Genomic DNA, 11593 nt, shown 5'->3' with positions numbered 1-11593 from the left:
TTTATTACTCTCTAATTTCTATTTTTGTACTCCTCCCAATTTTAGACTTAGTTGGTTGATGATTGGCGTTTACTTGGTTTTTGAACGTATTTCAAAAAACCTTCCTGTTATGTTGTTTCTGGGATAGCAAAGGTTGGCGACTAAGCTGTGAACTGTAGCTCCAACACATTTGAAATGATGAATCAAGCAAGGCTTTGGATTTTGAAGCTCTCAAATGGAGTTATGTGTTATTATTCAATGTGGATAAACTAGAAACTATTGCCTCGCGATGGGATAGAGCATGGTAATGAGCTGCCAAAGTTGGAAAGGGATTGTCACAGGATGAGAAGGTGCAAAATTTGGCTCTGCAAAATTTGCTAAACTGTAAGCTCTTGAAATCTTTTTGATATCTTTCATCCTAAGTAGTACTAGATCTTTTCATATCTGTTTAAGGATCTTCATTCCTGCTACTGGCTGCTGAAATAAAAAGGCGTCGTATGCTCGGCAATTCTGTTATAGCTAACTCAACTATAAGCTTCTAGATTTTGCTTTTTTCCAAGCTAGAGTGTAGCTTAATCAAAGTATAGTCGGATGTCTCGAATTGTCGCATCAAAGCATAATGGTATAGGCTAGATGTTGTGATCATATGGGAGCTCTGTTTGTCCTGCCTAACTCTGAATATAGGCAAATTTTACTGAACTTGATGACAAGCTGCTATTTTGTGATAGTTAGCCTAAGGAGTAACTAAGGTTAATTTCATATTTGGATAACATCACCTATTGATATAATTGTGAGAAACTGCTAATTTTCATATAGTAATGTTGAGATTATATTGGTGTAAATTATTTGTTGTTTTTGTTTTTGTTTTTTTTGTTTTTTTTTTTTTAGTTTTTGTTTTTAGGCTTAGATTTCTTAATGTATTTTTTGTTTCTTTTGGTCTTTGTTTGGAGTGAATTATCCGATATTTTTTACCTTGGATCACTTCAAGAAAGTGTTGACAAATGATGTAAAAATAGCTTGATCAATTCCATCCACATAAGTAGTGACTAACCCAGTGGAGGTATGGAGGAAAGGACTCCTCTCAGCGCTGCCCTTGAATTGGATCCGTACACATTATACCTTGAAGGTAAGAAAGTCATTCAATTATCTGTTTTACACAAAAAAGTCAGCAAGCTGCGACATCAGGATTATCATGCTGATCAATTTCTATTACCTTTTTGTTGCATCAAGATAGAGCGAAGCCTCTAAAAGGACTGCAACTAAAGATATTGCAATATGCAACTATTTATCCTTCAGAATGTAAACACCTCAGTAACAAAATAATTGCCTTATTCACTAACTAGTAAATATCCCCGCGCTTCGCGCGGTACATAAATCTTCTAAAGATTTCTTGCATAAACAACTTCTTATTTTGTTTTTATGCATATAGTCAAGAGAAAGTTAATTTTTTTTCATTAATGTAATTAAAAAAATAAATGAATCAATAAATCACAAATATAAATATCAATATTAGAATAGAGTGTAGATAAGTTGCAATCTTTCATTATCAGATTCTCTTTTAAACATGAGAATAAAACAAAGAAATAAAGAAATTTCACTTTTAAATAAGTAGGTATTTGTTGTATATAATTCATTAACTAATCCCTAATTAGTCATAAAATCTATTTTTTAAGATATTTGTATTTCATTTTCGTTTTCATTACATAGTACAAAATTTTGTTCTGTATATTCTTAATTCAAACAAAAGATGTACGGCAACATAATTGCATTTTCTATTCGAGGAATTACACTTATTTACACACTTGTTTTCCTGTTGTGTTTCCTTTAACAATTATCTTCTTTCCTTTTATAATTTTCATCTCTTTCCTAACTTCATCATCCTTTATAAGCTCTTATTCAAGAAACGATAACTAATTTCCTTTAATTATCTAATATTTTGTTCATTTTCCCTTTTCCTTACTCTTTTTTCTTCTTCTTTCATTCCCTTTTCTGTCTTCTTAGGGTTACTTCAAAAATACAAAAAATTTGCTCTCCCTTCATGCCTACACATCCCCATTTATTTCATTCAGAATTATCTGCAAACTATTGAAATATTTTCTCTCTTGATCTTTTAATAAATTCATCACCCATATTATAAATTGTAATAAATCATATATGCTTAAAAATTAGATCTATCCAAGTAAAACATAGAAAGGATCCCCAAAAATAAGAGGAGGAGAAAGTCATAAAACCTATTGTAAAAAAATAATAATGAAAGTTTGAAAACGTTGTCCGTACTCTTGCCAAGTTTTTTTCTCAACTCTTTCGATTCTTCATAAGCAAATCTTTTAAAAAGAGTATCACAATTATTACTTGTCCGATTTTTCTTTTTAGTTACTTTTTTTCACCATTCATTTTCTTCTGATAACACAGAAGCCACATATTCTTGTCTCTTCAGATGAGCAGACTAATTAAAGAGGAAAAAAATCAAAATTATTAAAGAAATTTTAGGCAAGAAAAGAGATAAATAAATTAATAAAAATATAAAAACAAATGAGTATTCTGATGTAAAAGAGTTAACACCTTATTTCTCCCGCTCGTCTCTTTTAATTTTGTTGCAAATAAATGTTTCGCTCAGATTACTCGTTCTTTAATTGAGGAAACTAATCAAAGAGAAAGCAATCCAAAAATTTAATCTTTCGGCCAAGATGAGAGGGAAAATTAGAAAAAAAAAAAGGAAGATAAAAACTAAATGAGTTAACGTGTTATTCTCCTGCTCGACTCTTTCTTCTTATGTTGCAAAGAATTAAAGGATTTAAAGCATCAATAATTACCTACATAATTTAAAATGCCAAATAAACTTAGGAAAAAAAAAAAAAAGATAAACAACCTCATGAATAATGTTAGCAGTAGTAAGGAGATATTCTAATGAAATAACTCAGTGATATTTGTGAAGCTTGGGCTCAACAACTAAATCCAATCAGTGCAGCATTAGTACATGCAATCAGTTTCGTTTTTTCTTCTCAAGCATATCTATTATCGTTGAACTACAATATAGAGGAAAAGGATTACCTGCAAGGCCTTTGTCTTTGCACGTAAAATGTAGCAAATAAATTGCTTGGATAAGTTTCAAGGATGTGCACCTAGCTCATCATCTTTCATTTACTTATATTAGTGCTTCCTTACCAGCAATTACTATTTGTAATGTGTGTAACTGTTCTGGGAAAATTAAAGTTGTTGAACGTGAGGCCTTTTCATCTTCCATTGACTTAAATGAAAATAAATGTTGATAATTTCTGAATTTTTTAAACAGGGAAAATAAGAAGAAAATCCCAAAATTATGAGAAAAAAGATAAATAAAAATGAAAGACATAGAGAGGTGCCACATCACCTTGTCTATGCCTAGCTTTATATTATATATAGATTTTCATCTGTCATTGATTTTTTTTTTTTTTTGTAACAAAAAGCTCCTATAAAAGAATTTGAAACGTGAACCTAACCTGATAAAGGTCAGAACTTTATGGCTCTATCTCTTCCAAGACTGTTGAGCCAAATGCTGCAACACTTATTGTTGGAAATATTATTAGGTGAACAAAAGGGTAGAATCAACTTATCGAATCATCACTGCATCGTGGCAAGACACTGTCTTGAAAGATATTTCAAATTGACTACGGTGCAAATCGTTTAGGCCGGTCACTCCCCAAGGTTCCACAGCACTTCCAAACACTTGCACTAGTGGCTGGAAGTTTGAAGTTGCACAAAATCAATTGCCCAGAAATAAATTAAGAGGAAAGATAATGACAAGAAATTTTCTGTGTGTATGTAATTCACCAAGAAAGTTATTTTATATAGGCTGAAATTCTGAAAGGGTCAACGAAGATTAATAAGCTATTAACTCAATCATTAAGGAGAACTTATTGAGCCATTAACCTGGCTATTAAATCAACAATAAATCAGCCTTTAAAATAGAATTAAAGAGGAGAGATGATAATTTGTTTATTCTTTGCATTATCACTTGGTTATGTCCAACAATCTCCCATAATACAAATATAAAGAGTAAGAACAATTCTGGGCTAAAAGAAGGAACATGTACTTAAGTTTTAATATCTTTCGATTTGAATGAACATATAGTGAAATGAGGCAACAACCAATATCTACAAAGTGAAGTACTCTTGAACTGAGTGGACATAAGTTGAGACCCCCACAACATATACGATATCCTTAATTTTATGCAAAATCCGCGATACTAATGAAGTGCCTTTATGGCCATGCACCAAACCTCGGGTCTCGTGAATGCTCTAGAAAAATAGCTCAAGTTTTTCAGAAAAGGTGGTAAAACCCTTACACTCACATAGGTGATTCCATCAAGTCTATCTTCAACATGGCCTACGATAAGGCTATGGAACCATTAAGAGCAAATATAAGCTCAACCTTTCTCATATGAAGCGGTGAATCCATTCAGTGCCTCTTAACAGCACCACCACAATGGGTTATGGAAACATTAAAATTAAAACTCAAGTAAATCCATCAAGTGCATCTCAAACGCAACCCTACAACGAGCTATGGATTAAGAGTTAATGTCACGCCCCAAAACCCACCGTAGGCGTAACAGGCATCCGATGCTATGAACAACGCCGGAAGCACCTTATAAAATCAATAAACGTCTAATCTCTTTTGAAAATCTTTTAATAAATACGGAAACTAGTCATTAATAAATTGGATAAAAGAACGATCATACTTTGATATAATCCAGCGGAAGTCAATACAGAAACTTAGTAAATAAATGTGGCAAAATACCCAACGAGTCACACAGGACTCCAACACACTACCCACAATCTGACAACTATCTATGGAGCTTCTAAGATAGTAAAAAGTGTCTAAAAACATCGGGATGCAGCCCGAAACTAAAATATGGAAAGTAAAGATAGAATGGTTCCCCACGAACAATCATGTGGGCTTGCTGAATAGCCTCGAAAGCAGCAAGTTATCTTAAGTCGTAGGCGTATCAAGAACCTGCTCCTCAATGATACCTAATATACTATCAAAAACAACAATGGTATGCCTGAGTATTGGTACTCAGTGAGTGTCTAGGGGGCAATAGTAAATAAAACCAAAGTAAGGTAGTAAAATCAATAAAATGATATCAAAAGAAACAGTTCGAACTCCAGAGAATAAGTAAGCCAGTAAACTAGGGAAATCACCAATAAGAGTCAACAGACAGGAATATATCAAGTTCCCCTTTATGTTACCGTTCACATCATTTTGTGTTTCATTTACGAATTCAAGGTTTACACAAGCCACTCACAGGAAACAAAGATACAAAACAAGCCACTCACAGGCAACAAAGATACAAAACAAGCCACACACAGGCAAATCAATCAGTCGATACTCCGGGCTAGGAAACCACGGAGGATAATCGTCCTCTGGACTAGCACATCAATAGATAATTCAGGATAAAAAGCAACAGAGGTCAATCATCCTCTGGACTGACACAACAATAGATACTCCAGGCTAAGAAGCAACGGAGGTCAATCATCCTCTGTACTGATACAGCCATACCCGTATTGATACGTTAGGATCCATAACGGCTAATCATCATTTGGACTAGTACAGCTTACTCATATAGGCCCAAACACAAACATAATACAAATCATGGCATATTACCGAATCATTAATCATGGCTTAGAGCTGAATCTCACTTCTTAAGTCATCATCTCAAAATAGAGGCATTTCAAGTCATAACCGATTTAGAATCTTATTCAAATCTCTTATTCAATTTCAAGTTCAAGAAACTCATTCAACAACAAAACACGTTTAGGGTTCAATCTTTAGAAAAATAAGTTCAATCATCCAATAATGGGAAAAGCGAGTTTCACAAAGTAGTATAGTTCGTATAAGGTTCGATGCGGGCTTGACCCTACACATGCATGACCTTATATAAAAGAAATCATCTTTAGTTCCAAAAGAACTTCCACCAAACCATAGTTATGACTTATACAAACAATCAAGGAAGGATTCTCAAATGCAAATCATGCTTTTACAATATAAACGTACTTCAAAAGTAGATATACTTGAAAAGACGATTTTTGAAATATAGACATACCTCAAATCCTAGTCAAATGTAATTCCCAAAGTTCTACAATCACACTACAATGGTTTTAGATGAGAAAGATTAGAGCTTTAATCTAATCTACCCATATACCCTCCTTTATAAAAAAATTAAAAAAAAAAAACTAGGGTTTTTATGTCTAAAACGTGTTCTTGAACAATTCATGAATCAATCATGGATTTTAATCCCATAGGATAACCTAAACTAGTCTAAACCCTCTCAATAACATCAGAAAATTCAAGGATCATACCTTATTGAAGGAATCTCAACGTCTCCAAATGTCCCTTTCTTATTCTCTTTCTTGGGTTTCAAGAATCTAAGACTTTTGGAAGATGAACTAGTGTTAATTTAATGCTAGATTGAGGAAGTAATAATGGGAATTGATCAAGAACTTACCTTATATGTTTTGGGAAACCCTAGGGTTGTTTTCTCTCAAAAAGTCGGCCAAAATGAAGTGCGAATGAATATAACGAAGTTAGGCTTTTATAAATTTCGGGAAAAATCGCTTCAGGCATAAAATGGCCTGGTGCGACACTCAGGGTGGCGCACACAGTGTAACTATTTTTAAGGCATCAAAATTTGAGTTTCCTGAATATTTGGCCTGGGACGCCGCCTAGGGCGCCGCGCACGCCTAGTTTTACACTACACAGACAATGTTTAGTAAAATGGGAATAACTCCTAGCACAGAGTTCTGTTGGAGCTGAGCGACCTATCGTTGGAAAGGTATTTAAAAGATCTACAACTTTAATGAAGGAATTGTTCCTAAATTCCCAACGAATTTTCACTAAACTATCTTAGAAGTCAGACCTACTGCAATTTAGATGAGTTTGAGAACTCCTACGAACTTCACTATTTGGGTTGACTTCAAAACGACTACTTATCACCAAAATTCATCCGAAATGGATTAATATAGCTAAAATATCATCTTATTACTAGTTTTACACTTTCACACCTAACCTGAATTTACGGGGTGTTACAGTAAAACTCAACTTTACATAACATTACCACACGCCATAGGGATAGGATATGTAGTGTATATTGACGGCCTATATGGCTCCATTTGACCACAAACGTGTATCCATCATATTACCTTAATCCATGGGTTTTAGCCCTATCCCCATCGACGTTTCAAGAATTATTTAGCCCTATCCCTATCGATGTTTCAAGAATTATTCTCTTTGCCAAATTTTGTAGTTAAAGGATCCGCCAAATTTTTCTCGGACCTTACAAGTTCCAAGCTTCAATAATTGCTTGAAAACATCATGTCTAACACAAATGTGCCTTTTTTCCATTTATACACACTACTTTTAGCAATTTCAATTGCCTCTTGTGAGTCACAATGTAAAGAAATTAGTGTAGAGTGTTCCCCCACAATGACACTTCTGCCAATATTGGAGATAAAATCATCATATACAAAAAATAACATGTGAGTTATTTCTAGACTAATATATGCACTTGCAACACTCTTTTTAAAGCATTCTCAAATTTGCAAATCACATTTTTGATAATTCGTGGATTTTCAGGCTTTCTACATCCACTACTTATGCTTTTCGGGAGTCATTTCAAGTATTTTTCTCTATTTCTATCATATTTTTGTGTGTTTTAGGTTTTATGAGTTCGAGGGCATAAAGGGAACAAAATGACAGAAACAGGAGAAAAACGATGAGAATGCGGCTAAGATGCGACATCGCATATTTGAGATGCGGTCGCAAGTTGTGTTGCACAAATCAACAGAGAGTTTGCCACATTATAGCAAGATGTGACGCAATATGCGGCACCACAAACTCTAATATGCAGTCGCATACTCCAGCTCTAAGCAACCAGTGATTCAGACAAAGTGCACCCAAATACAGAGTACATGCGACACCGCAAACTCCGGATGTGGTCACATACTCCTGTTGCGACTGCATACTTTGTGCTACATGTCGTCATTTAGGCAATTTTTGTACTTTTTGTTCTCTCTCTATAAATACTCATGCCTAGGTTTTTGTGAACATTATTGAATACTCCTTGGACAGACTTTATTGCTGTCCTTTATCTCTTAGTGCATTGAATGGTGGTGGTTGCAAGCTTTTTAAGGAGAATCTTCCTCTTTTTGTTATCTTCTTCCATTAATCATTGTAAGCTTTATGAAGATTCTCTTTACCATTGTTTTGTATAGCTAAACCATTTAGCTACGGTTTTGGGACCAAATGTGTTAGTTATGTGATTGAGTTTTTATATTTAAACTACATTTGTATGTTAAAGGTGTTTTCTATCAACTCCTCAAGCTTTAATGTCATTTAATGGTGGCCAACATTATTTGTGCCTAAAGACCCTTACTTTGCTCGGAAAAGAAAGTGAGGGTCAGGAAAAGATTTAATAACAAGAATTTGGGCCTTTAAACTTCATCTAATAGTTTGAGCTAGGAATAGGAAAGCTACTTATAGCTAAAAATGGGAATTCACATTTGTAACATTCTAAGGCTTGGAAAAGCTTAGTAATGAAATTTACTAATTGGGTCGGAAGACTTTTGGTAAAATCAAGAAACCCATTGTTTGTCACAGCTGAGCATATAAATTAGTGGAATCGATACACAATTGCATTACTTTCCATTGGAACCACAACCTTAGTCCTTTTACCACTAGATTATCTTTTTAACAACAATTAACAAGAAATTAATTAACAAACTTGAAACAAATCATTATTATCCCCCTATCCCTTTAAATATAGACTAATAGTCGAGGGTTACACTTAGTAAATATATTTCTTCATTATATTCTCTGTGGGATTTGATCCCAACCTCGATAGGTTCTATATTTGAACAACGACCACTTTACTCCTATTTTAAAAGTTTAATTTGGGCGTACCAATTTTTCATGAAGAATTTTTTTTTCATTTCATTATCCCCACTATTTTTGTCACAACCCAATTTCACTGAGTAGTGCAGGCACCTATCTTCCTACCTCGGTAAGCGAACCCTTATCCCAACAATCATAAAAACATAAATAATAAATAAATACGCAGAAGAAGATAGAATAACGTAAGTCTCACGATAATTAATATAAGAAAATGCGGAAATAAGAGAAATACACCACAGCATCTGGTCTGGTCATACAAGAGCAACTAACTAAATACTACAAGTCTAAATGATAGCAATACATCAATAGTCTCAAAATCATGTCTCAAAATCGAAAAAAAGATATAATAAAGGAAGAGTCTTCGAGATAGCGTATGTACTCGTGCTCACCCTGAAAGACTCGAATCAGAAAATCTCAAAGCTCAGCCACGAGGAGCAGAAGTTAATCCCTCCTGGTACTCTGCATTCATGAAAGAATGCAGCAAGTGCAGGCCAGTACAAATAACAAGTACTGGTAGGTACCGTAGACCGACTAAGACTAGCAAATGTATATAAGACAGCAAAGCAAGATAAACACATAAACGAACAAGTACAAGTCAACACCTATGTTATAACATCTAATCCCAATTGTGTCAAGCCTCAGTACAATCAATCCGAATATCACAAAAAGTCATCACCTATGTTATAGCATCTAAGCCCAACTGTGCCAAGTCTCAGTATAATCAATCTGAACCGGTACATCACAATAGTATCACAATAAGTCATCAGAAATTAAAGGTACAATGCAATGCAATAATGTATGTAGAATGAATGCAATGCGTATGCACCATACACATGTACTCTGACGATGGAACATCACATCTCGGCAACATAACCCATGGGGGACCCGTGAAGACCATGTAACACTCACACGATCCGGACAAAGACCTCAGGCATCGGATACTCAATCGTTCTCGGTGAGAAACCTCGGGAAATGTACACTCAGTCCGCTCCGATAAATGACCTCAGATCACGGACTTTTATCTTTCTTTTATGCTCTTTGGCAGAAACCTCGGAGGCTGCACTCCCTTACTTCCATCATCAGTACCAATAACCATGTAGTATCAACGAATCATGGAAACGAGTATGAATATGATGCAATGTAATATCAACATTCAATCCAAAATAGTACCACCCATGGCATACAAGTAACATCAATAATAAGGCTACACAATAAGCCATAAAGAAATCACAATCTCATCTCAATGCCAACCGAATAAAGTACCGTAATATCGTTTTCATGATATATCACTAGTCATAATTCCCAATATCTCAATGTGGCGATAAGCCAATAAATAAATAGAACAAGATAAGTAAATCTACACAACGAGGGAGCTAGCCCCCAAATCATACAACATGACCCAACCTAAGACAATATCCAACCGACTTCATACCCGAAGGCTTAGATGCATTCTCCAACAAAATTATCTAAGCATACGCTTCGCTAGTCGCAATCTCACCATAAGGTAAACCATAACCTACGTGGAGAGCCGAACAACAAAGCCTCCAATACTCAAACTTTAGTCTTTCCCTTCCTTTGAGCCTCGAGCTAATGAAAGTCTAAACATATCTGAATCATGAAATTAGAATTAAGAAGAACGTCATTCAAGCCTTACTTCTATTCAAGACCCAAATCCCAACCTATGGATTGGGGTGTATGAACTAGAAAGATGGAAATAGGAATCTATAGATCTCAACATGAAATTAATTTTCTAGGTGATCAATCCCCATCAATAATAAGCTAGGAGAACTAACAAATTACTTAAATTGGGATTCTAGGCAAAACCCCCAAATTTGGGTATCAACCCTAACTTCCAATTCCACAAATTGGCCACTAATTAGGAAGGAATCATGCAATATTAGATTCTAATCATCGACTCCATGCTTAATGAAGCTAACCCAATCAATAAATCAAGATTTAATAGTCTAAAATGAAGAACCCAATGAATCCTCTTTTAACCCTGAAGCTCTTAATGAACTAGCATGATGATGGATTCCTAAGGTGATAATGTAATCACGAAATAGAAGGGAAACTGAAGGGACATACCACAATGAATTTCCCCCAATAATTGCCTTGAAATGCTCCCAATAATTCAGTTTTTTGAAATATTAATGAATGAGAAACTTAGGGCTTTTAACACTCATTTAATGAATCTATCTGCCCAATAATGCTTTTGCGACAATGAGACCACTGCGGAGGCCCCGCTGGAGGGCCTCCTTAGACTGTTGCGATAATCAACCAAAGAATACACTAGGCCGCTTTTGTGGCATAGAAACCAGATTTACAACAAGTTTATAGACATGTCCTATTGCAACAAAACATCATAGGCAAATGCAGACAAATGGACACAAACGCAGATTGCAAAATATGTGTGTGCAAATGCAAAGACAAGTAAGCAATGAAGATATTAGAGGAACAGATATAATGAAGATGAAGTGAAGAGGTGAAGAGACTCAGTGAAGAAGCACTTCAATGAGAAGTAGAACAAGTGTGAAAGCTTGTTCTATACAAAAGAGTCATCATATGCAGAAGATGGATGATCACAAGTCATCACGTGTAATGGATGAATGACTTAGCAGTGATCGGTGATGAAGGAGTGGAGAAGACCAGTTGTAGACACCGAGCTTATAGTTATATGAAACAGGTT

This window comes from Lycium barbarum, chromosome 9, assembly GCF_019175385.1.
Source record: "Lycium barbarum isolate Lr01 chromosome 9, ASM1917538v2, whole genome shotgun sequence".
Lineage (NCBI taxonomy): Eukaryota > Viridiplantae > Streptophyta > Magnoliopsida > Solanales > Solanaceae > Lycium > Lycium barbarum.
This window is presented reverse-complemented; position numbering follows the sequence as displayed.